The sequence below is a fragment of the Silene latifolia genome, chromosome 7 (genome assembly GCF_048544455.1).
Source record: "Silene latifolia isolate original U9 population chromosome 7, ASM4854445v1, whole genome shotgun sequence".
Classification (NCBI taxonomy): Eukaryota; Viridiplantae; Streptophyta; class Magnoliopsida; order Caryophyllales; family Caryophyllaceae; genus Silene; species Silene latifolia.
The window spans coordinates 96,006,096-96,018,527 of record NC_133532.1 but is presented as its reverse complement, the minus strand read 5'-3'; positions in this window follow the sequence as shown (position 1 = coordinate 96,018,527).

The window sequence follows — 12,432 nt, the reverse complement described above, 5'->3', positions numbered from 1 at the left end:
ACAATCCGAGCGTCCAGACCCCTTGGCCGCTCGGATTCCCTTACAGCAACTTTCGTTTTCTTCTTTCTCCATGAAAGATGCGTATATTTTTGAAAGACTAGCAAAAAGGAGACTAGCATCTTTCTTTGAGAGGAGCATTTCCCTACTCAACAATTAGCATTGTTAATTACTATTTTACCCTTGCTTAACCTAATGAATCCCTACTATAAATACCACATTTGTAATAATCAAACCATGAAGTTTTCATTAGATTAATTCAATCCTTCTTTAGATTAGGTTAAGCTTTCATTAGGAGTATATTAGAATAGATTACTCTTTAATCTTTCCCCAAATTACACATTAATCTTTCCTTAATTATTGTTCAAGTTTATTATTCAAGTTTATTATTGGGTAATTGAAGATTATTGGGTTATTATTGGAGAATTGACAACTCTTCATCAATCAATCAAGTTTCTTCTATTATTCTTTGCTTTATTATTTGGATCATCTTAAGTTGGTATAATTCTTTTACCCTTTACTCTTTATTGTTTATTTCCTCATTCTCTTATCATGTTTACACTTGTTGTGATGATTGACACCATTAATGACATGTTTACCATGATAATAAGTGAGTAGTCTCTTAACTAGGATTAGTGGGTAATTAGGGGAAACCAACATGGGATTAATCATGCTTAATCTAATATGTTTTCATAATTAAATTGCTTGCTTGTTGTGATATCAACTTTATGCACATGTTATGTTTGATGAAATGCTAAGCCTATGAATCCTTGCATTTTACCCATCTCTTACCTTTTCAACAAGACTTGTAAGACATAAACCAACTCAAGTCTTGTTAGACCATGCATAGAAGTTGAATAGGAGGAAATTAAGTCGACTAGTAGGTGTTGTACAATCTAATCGATTCGGCTCCGGGACCCAACTCTTCCTATGAATCGTAAGACATAAACCAACTCGGTTACTCCACAACATTAATTGCTTGCAACTTTGTAAACATGTTTGTATGATCAACACCATGAATCCCTATGACCCCATGACATCCTAGTGCTTTTAGTCATTTGTTTACATTTCTTAGTTCATTGTTTGCTTTACTTTGTTACTTTCATTAGTTTAGAATACAACTACAAACCCCATCAATTGTGACACTAGCATAAATTGAGATAGATAGACTTAGAACCCAAAACACACCGTCCCATGGATCGACCTCGACTTACTACTAACTAGTTGTTTGTTGAGAATTATAAATGTGTTTGATTGGATGTGACCCGACGACATCACCCATATCAAAATGGCGCCGTTGTCGGGGATGGTGCTATGTGATTAAGTTCTTACTTGTTTGTCTATTTTGATTTTGCTTTAACCTTGAGGAACTTGTTCCTCAAGGATTGTTCTTACCGTTTTTGTGTACTTTCCATGCTTGTAGTTATTTCCTTGTCTTAGCTTTGATGGCTCAAGACTTGACATATGGATTATGTGGTGGATCTTTCAAGTATGACTATGGGTATGGGGAGTTTAAGAAGCAAGTCAACACAAAGCTACCTTATTATTTGTACAATGAAAATCTTAACTACTACCCCAACTTTTCCCACCAAAATCCCCACATCCATTATCCACAATAACCACCCACCCAAAACTCACATTACAACCAATTCCAAATGCCACAATATGAGCACTTTCACACCCACCCACAACAAAAAGATGAGCCCAACTTTGACATTCAAGATATGGTTCTCCAAATGATGGGAGACCAACAAAATTTCTTCACACAAATTCTAGAGGAGAGCCAAAATAGGAACAATGTTCTCCAAACCATTGTTACCCATGGTGAGGAGTTGGCAATTCGAATTGCCCAAATGAAAGTAACCCAAACAAACACTCCCCACCAATCCTTGAGCATTTAACATGAATGTGAATTTGAGGCAATGACCTTTGATGAAGAAGATGTGAAATGGAAAGAGCCAACCTCCTTGAGCTCTTGTGAGTATGAAAGTGTGGTATTTGATGATGAAGACATGAGTTTGAGTAGGCCAAATACTCTTAGCCTTTGTGAGTATGAGGGTGTGAATTTTGATGTGGACTTTAAGGTGTTGGAGAAAGAGTTAATGAAGAGGAGTGAAGCCCCTATTTATGATTCATACGGAGAAAGCGATGATGACGCATCTATAGAAGAATATGATGAGGGAAAGATGGATTCAAATGATAAATGGAGTTATGGGATTAGCTTTCTTAGGAACCCATCCTTGAGAAGTTTGAAGATTGCTTCGATGAAGAGGGGGAATGCCTTCATGAGAGTCTTTTCGAACCCACTATGGAGCCCATGATACTTGGAGATGACATTATGGACCTTCTCACGAAAGTTAAATCGTCATACAAGAATTACCTAGTGGAGAAGCTCAAAGAAAAGGCCAAGAAGGAGCTTACATGTGGAAATTTGGCACCCACTATCCCAACTCCAAAGACACCCCATCATCAAGGCCATGAAATTTCACCTTCTATTTTTGGAAGATCACCTAGTCCAACTATTTTCGTCATCAAATTTGGAAGAAATAGGAGCAATCGGAAAACCCCCTATGACAACAATCTCAAGCTTGCTAGTTTCAAGAGCCGGGAAGGCCATCATCCCAAAGCAAAGAAGAAGGGGAAGGAATTCAAAGGGAGGTCCCTCATGGATTGGCCCTACTCTATTTTGCAATGGTTCAAGACTTATTCATGCTTACTTGAGGACCATTCACAAGCTTTTGACCAACTTTTAAGAGCATTAAGCTCCATGGATAAATAAATCTTCCATTTAACATAGTTTGGTGGAGTCCTACCTCAAACCATCATTTGTAAGATACCCTTTACTTTGACTTTGCATTACATTTACACTTGCATTTAGTTATATACATATACATTTAGCTTGCATTTGTATTATATTTCATATTGCATTTACATTAGTTAGTTCATATAGTATAGTTTGCATTGTAATATATCTCACATGTTGCATGTAGTTAGTTGCATTCATGCATAGCCAATAATGACCAAACCTATTCATTTCTACACTAGAAATAGTGTTTAAATCGGTTTGGGGATGTTTGATCATAGGTGACCATAGTTTACTAGAAATCATGCATCATTTCGTGTAATGTAGATTACATTCATTTGTTATATATGTCATATAGAATTGCATTTAGTTAGAGCATGCATTCAATCATATCATTGCATTTGTACTTCAATTTCCATAAAATCAAAAATCCAAAAACATGTTTTCCTTTTTATTCCTACTCCTACATGTACATTGAGGACAATGTCCAAAATAAAGTGGGGGATGGAAATTTATATTCCAAAAATGCATAAAAATTGAAAAATTTCGAAAAATCACAAAAATATATCTTTTAATTTCATAATTCCGAAAAATCCAAAAAAAATTGAAAAATTGAAAAAAATCAAAAACATGTTCATTTCCTTTTTAGTGTAGTCTTGTATATATTGTGTTTGTATACATTGTGTTTGTCTATCCCTTTTCACATTGATTGACTATGCCACATCCGAGACATGAGGATATAGAAGACCGCATGGTATGATCTTTCCAATCTCCTTTTTCCTCTGTATGTTAATGACTATGTGGCTTTATCTTTATTGATGTGGTATAAACAATGTGAATTTAGGATTGCATTTAGTTTATTTGGCATACTAGTTGGTAGAAGCATATGCATTAGGTTGTATATATGTTAGTTGCATCATGGCACGTAGTTTACATGGTTAGAAAATTTTGTTAAACCGTCTACTTGGGAAGCTTGACAAGTGTATATAGGCCCTAGTAGATGCTTTTTCTCCTTAAGACTTTGCTTGTTAGAATACTTGTAAAACACCCTAGGATGTGTAATGCTAGTATCCTTTGACCCATGGATTAAGGCCTAGTCAAGAGTACCTTGTGATGTGATAACTCCTTGGCTACCGTTTATTCCAAGGTGACCCTTGAAACCATGAAACCATCATTCATCCATGTTCTACCACATTTTGTCATCAAAAAGGGAATGGGCACAAAAATTGTTCAAAAATTTGAGTTCAAGAAATGAAAAGAAAAGAAAAGAAAAGTTTGCAAAAATGCATCAAAAGAAAAGAGGAGCAAAAATAGACTCCTAAAGCTTCAAATATAAGGCACCCTCCCTACATATGAAGTGACTTTGAAAATGTTCAAAAGAAAAATGTAAAAAGTTGAAAATTGTCAAGTATTGAAATGCCAAACATCAAAGAAATGGCAAGAAATTGTTCTCAAATGTTATACGCCACAAGAAATTGGGGGGAAAAACAACAACAAAAGCAAACTCCCAAATGAAACTCAAATACTATCGATCCTTTTATCCATCGTATCCATTTTTGTGCATGGTAGAGAGAGGACGACCCTTTTTCTTGTCTAGGCAAGAGGGGGAATTTCGCGATCCTCCAGTGTTTCTAACACCATAGGGAGTCTACTCTTGACAAAAGCATTTAACGATTGAGGACAAAGGTACCCTAGCTTGACACAACTTGGAGGTGATTTATTGGTATCCTTCTAGGCTTAGTAGTTTGAACAAATTGCATCTATGAAGGAGTGTGTATCCTTGAATTGCTTCCCTTGAAGATAACTTCCGCCAGTTAGATGAGGAAAGTGGCTATTCTTTTGTAGATGCATCCATTACTTGATTTTGTGTGCTTTAATGTTTGGATGTGTCGCCATTTTGGCAAGACCCACCTTGCCTTGCAAGAAGGCATCCTACCTCATGGTTGTCTTGTTGTGAGTTGAAGGGGTGGAGTGAGACCCGCTAATTGTCTCATATCGGTTATATTAGAAGGTTCGTCTAAATAAAGGTCTAGTTTTTGTCACCTCTTTACTCGGGACGAGTAAAGGTTCGGTTTGGGGATATTTGATGTGAACATTATTTGCACACATTTAGTCCCCTAATTGAGCCTATTTTGCATACTATTATAACATTTTATGGCCATTTTATCCGTCAAAACCTTCCTATTTGCTTTTCTAGCGCATTTCATATGTTTTGTAGAAAAGGAGATAAATGAGGCGGAATTTCCTCCTCTTGCATGCATATTTGGAAGATTTTGATGATATTGGATGGACTAGTATGAAGAGGAGGCAATAATGATGACCAAGGATGTAGGAATAAAGAGTATATAGAAGGATCATAGGGTTAAAAGTAAGAATGACGAGAGGTAAGGCATTACAAGAAGAAATTGCTCGAAACCCAAAGCAAGAGTTGCTCCTTTGGCTCTGAAAATATACTGGATGGAACGGCGTCAAAAAAACAAGTGATCTAGGCTTTTGAATAACTCCAATAGGAGTCCGGATGAGAAAATGACGTCCGTTTTACAATCCGAGGTCAAACAAAGAAGTTGTCCGCCAATCCGCTCGTCCCGAGACCCAATCCGCTCGTCTGCTACAGGAATCCGCTCGTCCACCCTCCAAATCAGCTCGTCTTCCTTTCTTTTTATCCGAGCGTCCCATGCTTGAATCCGCTCGTTCTCTGCTCCAACAATCTGAGCCTCCCGACCCCTTGGCCGCTCTGATTCCCTTACAGCAACTTTCGTTTTCTTCTTTCTCCATGAAAGATGCGTATATTTTTGAAAGACTAGCAAAAAGGAGACTAGCATCTTTCTTTGAGAGGAGCATTTCCCTACTCAATGATTAGCATTGTTAATTACTATTTTACCCTTGCTTAACCTAATGAATCCCTACTATAAATACCACATTTGTAATAATCAAACCAGGAAGTTTTCATTAGATTAATTCAATCCTTCTTTAGATTAGGTTAAGCTTTCATTAGGAGTATATTAGAATAGATTACTCTTTAATCTTTCCCCAAATTACACATTAATCTTTCCTTAATTATTGTTCAAGTTTATTATTCAAGTTTATTATTGGGTAATTGAAGATTATTAGGTTATTATTGGAGAATTGACAACTCTTCATCAATCAATCAAGTTTCTTCTATTATTCTTTGCTTTGTTATTTGGATCATCTTAAGTTGGTATAATTCTTTTACCCTTTACTCTTTATTGTTTATTTCCTCATTCTCTTATCATGTTTACACTTGTTGTGATGATTGACACCATTAATGACATGTTTACCATGATAATAAGTGAGTAGTCTCTTAACTAGGATTAGTGGGTAATTAGGGGAAACCAACATGGGATTAATCATGCTTAATCTAATATGTTTTCATAATTAAATTGTTTGCTTGTTGTGATGTCAACTTTATGCACATGTTATGTTTGATGAAATGCTAAGCCTATGAATCCTTGCATTTTACCCATCTCTTACCTTTTCAACAAGACTTGTAAGACATAAACCAACTCAAGTCTTGTTATACCATGCATAGAAATTGAATAGGAGGAAAGTAAGTCGACTTGTAGGTGTTGTACAATCTAATCGATTCGGCTCCGGGACCCAACTCTTCCTATGAATCGTAAGACATAAACCAACTCGGTTCCTCCACAACATTAATTGCTTGCAACTTTGTAAACATGTTTGTATGATCAACACCATGAATCCCCTATGACCCCATGACATCCTAGTGCTTTTAGTCATTTGTTTACATTTCTTAGTTCTTTGTTTGCTTTACTTTGTTACTTTCATTAGTTTAGAATACAACTACAAACCCCATCAATTGTGACACTAGCATAAATTGAGATAAATAGACTTAGAACCCAAAACACACCGTCCCATGGATCGACCTCGACTTACCACTAACTAGTTGTTTGTTGAGAATTATAAATGTGTTTGATTGGATGTGACCCGACGACATCACCCATATCATGTGCGTCACTAATTCTCTTGTCCTATTACTATCTCCCCCTCAATGCAAGGTGTCTTTCGGGTCGTACTTTCAATTAATCATATCGAGAGTGGTTTCCTCGATCTGGAGAATAACTGAGTGACTGGAATTATCTACCATAGATATCTTCCAAGCGTGGCCACGCATTTCCAGTTCATTACTCCTCGAGTGGCCCTGAGATATTGTTTTAACTCTGACAAGGGGTGGACAATTCCTATCGCACTATTTCCTTCGATTAGCCACAGCCATCATAACCCAAAATATGCCCATTTGACCCCATTTACGAAGGTCGTAGTAACATAAATCAAAGTTAATCCTAAATTGTGCCACCTTAGGCGAACAGTCTTTAGTCAAAGAATTGACTCATTAGAATACTATAGTAGCTCTCGCCACGACCAGGCTATATAAATTTTCCAGAACTCTATAAGCGGTCACTGCCCGACAGAGTGTTCCTAACAGTCCGCCTATGTGATCGACTAGTCATCTCACATGACTCTATGGTACTTGAACTTGCCATCAATCGCATCACACTCTAGTCACTTCGAGACGTCACCTCATACAAGTGACTATGGGCAAATACCATGTTAATCCGGGTTCACTTCCCCCTGGTTCAATATTCTCTCCACAACCCGTTTGGATGTAACAAGGTACAAAAGGAGTTTTATAAAAACTCGAACGACAAATGTAATTATCACATATGAATAGTCAATACCTGATTACTACTTCATATTCTTATAATCCAATTTGATTATGTATGTAGTTGTTCATCTAAATCCAATTGAAATGACATGACTCATCATGTTAAGCCTATGAGAAGGCTTTGGTTAGTAGGTTTTATCAACTTCTTGTACCTTACTTAACCTTACTACATACTCGTTTTCCTTTGTAATGTATACATTTGCATTACAAAACTTTCTGAGTACGTGTCTGGATCAAATCTAGACATAGGCTCTCTTGCCTTAGAATAGCTCCCACTGGTGCGGGATCCATTCTCTTGCACATCTCATGATTGCAAGTGTACTCAATTTCCGTTGTAAGCATCTCTCATTGTTCTTAATTGCCTAGAACGATTCTAACAAATCCATTTCTTAAATAATATAGCCATAATGGTTTCTTAACCATCTTTATGTGTTTTGAATGTGGTGTTGTCGGAAACCATGCGCAATCTCAATTGTTAATTGTCATTTGTGTAACACCCTTATACAAATTAGTGAATTGCATCAAAAACACTTTGCTTTACACCCTTAATGCTTCTTCAAGCACTTAAGAATAATCTATATGGCTATTTGATAACTATTACTTAAATTCGATTTTTTAAAACAATTCATCATACTCAAAGTATATGAAGTGTTATACATCATTACTCATTTAATGATCCGGCAGCGGAAGCAAATGGAATCAATCAAATATGTTCAACTTGATTGAACTAGTCATGAATCTTATCAACATAAGACTTCTTATTTGACGCTAATATCATGTGGATTTATCTCCATAAATCTGGATATTAAAGATGTATTATATTACTCCACAAGTCTTAAATCATTCCCAATGATCAATATGTCATCTATATATAAGACTAATTAAAATTTCCGTAACTCCCACTAAACTTCATGTATAAACACAACTTCTCGACCTATCGAGAAAAGTTTTATAATATGATCAAAACATTGATTCCAACTCATTGATGTCCTACTTAAGACCCTCTCTTAAGTTTCACATTATCTTAGGATTGCAAGAATCTACAAAACTCATGATATGTATTGAATACATTCCTTCTAATTGAAGAAGTGGGTTTTAGATTCACTCGCTATATATATATCATCATAATGAAACACAATACCTTAGAAGATCCGAATAGTGCAAAACACTTTGCAACTAATCAAGTTTTGATATCTCTTTTTGATATCCAACAATTCCACTCGAAATTTATTTCGGATTTTCATGGCTCTAAGCCTTGTATTGAGTTGTGACTTAAACACTCTCATGTAAGTCATATGTTCATTACTTTCCAGAAGTAACTTGAATCAAACAATTTCTTTGTATCTTTGTAAGTTGCAAGCTCTTTACTTTCTAAAAGTAACACGAATTCATCATCTTCAACAAGTGATGAGTTCAACCTCCTAGGTTTCAATGAAATAACGTCATGTAGCCAAGAAAGACCAGTTTCTTGCGATATACAATTTTTGACATAATTATTTTGTGGCTCTTGAATATTTTCTCCCACTCTGTCTTCTAGAAATAAACTTGTATTCTAGAAAGACAGCTTTACGAGCCACAATCCTGTTGTACTCGTGATTATTGTAAGGAAAAATGAGCATTTGTTTCTTGTGTAAACTTACAAACATGGTACCCTACCATTTCATATCTCATATGATTCGTTTTAGATTTAGTGGAAAAATAATTTAGACAAAATGATAAAATCCCCAAAAGGATCAAGTAACTCAAAGTAACTTGATTGAAGTCCAAACCATATCGAATAGCGTTTGATTTCTTTATCCAACCACACATTATCCCATAATGCGTGCTAATAGAGATTAATTTGTGATACTATATCACATTTCCTTTGGCTTATATCAAAGTCTTCACTTTGATAATCCCATCACGACTAAATCGTGGTTCTTTAAACTCTTTGAACTTCTTCAAAGATTTCTCCTTTTACCTTATTAAGTGAACACGTTAGTGTCAACTTAAATCGTTGGTAAAAGAAAATGATCAACCTATTCTGTATCAATGATTTACATTCTCGATCTCCTTTTTAACCAAAAGGCACGAGATATTTTGCTTTGAATACAAGACATGCTTATACCATAAGATTAACAATCTAATGGTTGCAAGAGTACTCGATAACTCTTTGCGTTCATCATTCTAGAATTTAAGGTTTAATCTTGGGTTACCAATTTGAGTCTTGTATCATCTACATGATATATTATTCTAGTTTGGTTTAGAATATAATCACCTTGATAATGGGCTAGCCATACATCAAATCATGGTGTATAGGGTCACAAAAGTAAAACCTCTTTTGTATCTTAACAAGACTATATTCTTATTCAGAGTTTATGCACTTAATAGTCATAATTAAGTACAACTTTAAACCCAAAAACTAGGTTGAGTACACAATGACTCTATCTCTCAACATCATTTGTTGCTAGTCGTCATATTCTAATCATCCTATGTATCAAATACAATGACGAAAACCACCACCCGTTTCTAATATTGACGAAGTAGTACTAGCAAAATTTATGTCAATCAAATAAACATTTAAAGGTCCCATTAGATGTCCCACAACTAACTTGCTGATCCTTCAATAATTTGGGGTAGTTTCCTTTCTAGCGTCCAACAATTAAGACAATGGAAACTTTATCGGTCGGGATTGATAGGTTTAGTATCGTTATTCTCAATAACTTTACTTTTACCATTACCTTGTATCAATTCCATTCTAATTTTACTTCTTTAAACCTTATCCTTTTCTTAACAGTTTAAGAGAATGCTCCCACTCATTTCCATGAGTCTTTGCTAAGAGAAGGAAAATTGAAATTCATGAAGACTACTCTTCATTCGTTTGTTTAGTCATAAAACTTTCATTGAAGTGGTTGCGGTATTTTGGTCAATTGCGATTTCTAACAAATCTAGTCACCAAAATGATTTAACATTTCAAAGTACTTAACTCAATTAAGCACATGAGAAACAATTCATTGTAAGTAGATATGTTAGTCAAAAATCAAAAACCCTTTTGATCATGAATAACTTTTATCTATACTCTTCACAAGAGATCCTTCCAATGGATAATACGAGGCTTTAGAAGAAAATTCATATTTGTCTTTAGTTACGATGTTTTAATGGAGATTTGAATCGAAATGATATCGTATATAAATTGTGGTGAATAAATAGAACGATGCGAACGATGCGACAACGGAATGATGAAAACTAACATTTATCGTTATAATAATAATACTTGTAAACAAGTAAAACATTTACATAGTGACCTCTACCCAACTATGATAAATGATTCCAAGATCCGAATTCATATTAACTTGGGCACGCTTTGGCGATACAACCCTTATCAATATAACTCGGTGGACTAACTCTTTAATCGATTCTACTTTTATAACTCTTGGTCGATAAAATTACATTAATATTTATCTTTAGCCCAAAACACATCTGGCTATGGTCGAGAATACTTTTGTTGAGTTCAACCCAAATTTCGAATAAATGTGTCCATGATCCAAATTCACATTAACTTGGGCACGCTTTGGAAATACAACCCTCATCAACATGAATTCGGTGGATAGACATTTATCACCCACTTCCCCTACGTAACAAGGTTTGTACCCCGGTTTGGCCGAGCGCACTCCCTCACGAAATAGGTTTTCATGGTTTCTACTTTTTGGTAAGGCTAAGTCTCAATTGTTTATTTTAGCGAGAGGTCATGTCAATTTATTATCTATCACGTTTTAAGTGAACTACAGCGGTGAACAACGATAATTGTAATTGACACGGTCGATAAACTCGATTTAAAATGCATGTTTAGTTATGGCGATTTAGCGATGCATGCAACATATAAATAAAATGCAAAGCATAAAAATAAAATCCTAGTATGGCCTTCCCAAAATAGTAAATCTAATAAACTATTACAAATTCGGAAACCAACTCCATTGGTCCCTTGAACTTCGGTCTTGGCACGCATCTCGTGGTAACACTTTCTTTGATGGACCGCCTTCTCGAATGGCACCGTCTTCAAGGAGCTCCAGAATAATTAAATTACAAAATGAATTACATAATTTCCTATTATACATTTGTAATTAAAATTTAAATCTATTAAATTACAAAACGGTGATACGAGATCACAATAATTACAACCGAATCGATATTCCCATACATTTCGGGTAATACCAATTAAAAACTAAGGCCATACTAAGTAAAATTACATAATTCAAAAATTATATAAAATAAAAATGTGACAATCATAAATAAAATTCAGCATTATAATATGTATGAACATGCTTAATTTTATGCTAAATCACCTTTTAAGAGCCAATATCGTATATTTTGTTTGTAACACCGGCGAAATTCCCATTTTGACAATTATAATTTATTAAACCGTTTAATCACTCTATTATATATTTTTGAAGTATTCAATTTAATTAATGTTATTTCAAACACGATTTTCATAAAAGTAATATATATATAAAAACTCTTTTATATAAAAATACGTATTATTAAATTATATTTTTGAGGCATAATTTATATAAGAATAGATGTATACATATTTTTGGTCGGACAATAATGATAGTGATAATAATAATATTAGTTTCCGTCTCAAGTTAAAATAAACTCGAGACATTAATCCGTCTAGCTTTAGACCGTCACATTTCACTTTGTACATGCTTTAATCCGGACCAACCAGAAATCGACAACACGCTCACCTACCCCCTTACACCCTACCTTTAAATATCTCTCTTATATATATTTATATTTATATTTATATTTATATTTATATTTATATTTATATTTATATTTATATTTATATTTATATTTATATTTATATTTATATTTATATTTATATTTATATTTATATTTATATTTATATTATTATTATTATTATTATTATTATTATTATTATTATTAT